Source organism: Hippocampus bargibanti, linkage group LG10 (assembly GCF_051943395.1).
Source record: "Hippocampus bargibanti isolate YZ-2025 linkage group LG10, ASM5194339v1, whole genome shotgun sequence".
NCBI lineage: Eukaryota > Metazoa > Chordata > Actinopteri > Syngnathiformes > Syngnathidae > Hippocampus > Hippocampus bargibanti.
This window is the reverse complement of record NC_142743.1, coordinates 11,472,398-11,473,089: the sequence shown is the minus strand read 5'-3', so window position 1 is coordinate 11,473,089 and position 692 is coordinate 11,472,398. Positions and strand designations below refer to the sequence as shown.

At 41.8% G+C, this 692-nt stretch overlaps 1 non-coding gene across 1 annotated transcript; it reads left to right on the top strand.

The window, feature by feature from the left end:
• The first annotated feature begins 339 nt into the window (after positions 1-339).
• LOC148892457 (U4 spliceosomal RNA) lies at positions 340-476 on the top strand. Its single transcript, XR_016116342.1, has one exon. It is a non-coding gene; the product is annotated as a U4 spliceosomal RNA (small nuclear RNA).
• Positions 477-692: the final 216 nt, after the last annotated feature.

Genomic DNA, 692 nt, shown 5'->3' with positions numbered 1-692 from the left:
ACAGCCACAGATGTCTCGGCTTCGCGGCTTAAATGGCCGGCGAAAGGTTGGAACCGAGGAACGCATAAATAAATTGATATTTCGACGTTGATTCCGAAGGGGTTTGGTCATGCTTGGCATGTTGTGGGCGTCCATTTTGAAAGCTGTAGCTGATTTTTCATTTTTCAGCGGCTAGCGCGCCATATGCTAGGATGACATGCTAGGCTACTACTGTGTTCTGTGTGAAGAAGAGAGTCGGGGTAGTTGAGGAAGGGAAAAGGGTGTTGGGGGGGGTACAAGTAAAAGCGGGAAGAAGTTTTTGAGGAAGGAAAGAGTAAAGGAGGCGAAAGATAGAAAGAAATCTTTGCACAGTGACAGTATCGTAGCTTATGAGGTTTATCCAATGCATGATTATTGCTAGTTGAAAACCTTACCCAATACCCTTGACGACTTCAAATATAGTCGGCTACAGCATTTTTTGACGATTTCCACGGAGACTATCTTTATAATAATAATATTAATAATAATACATTTCATTGATAAGCACATTTCAAAACTCTCAAGGTCACTTTAGAGTCACAGGATAAGGTTTTCTGTGGGTGAGCAGCGGCAGCCACACGCGTCAGCGTTCACTCAACCCAGAATAACCCAAATAGATAGAAAGCTCGCGGGATAGCTAATAGATAGCTTATAATAATAATAATAATAATAAT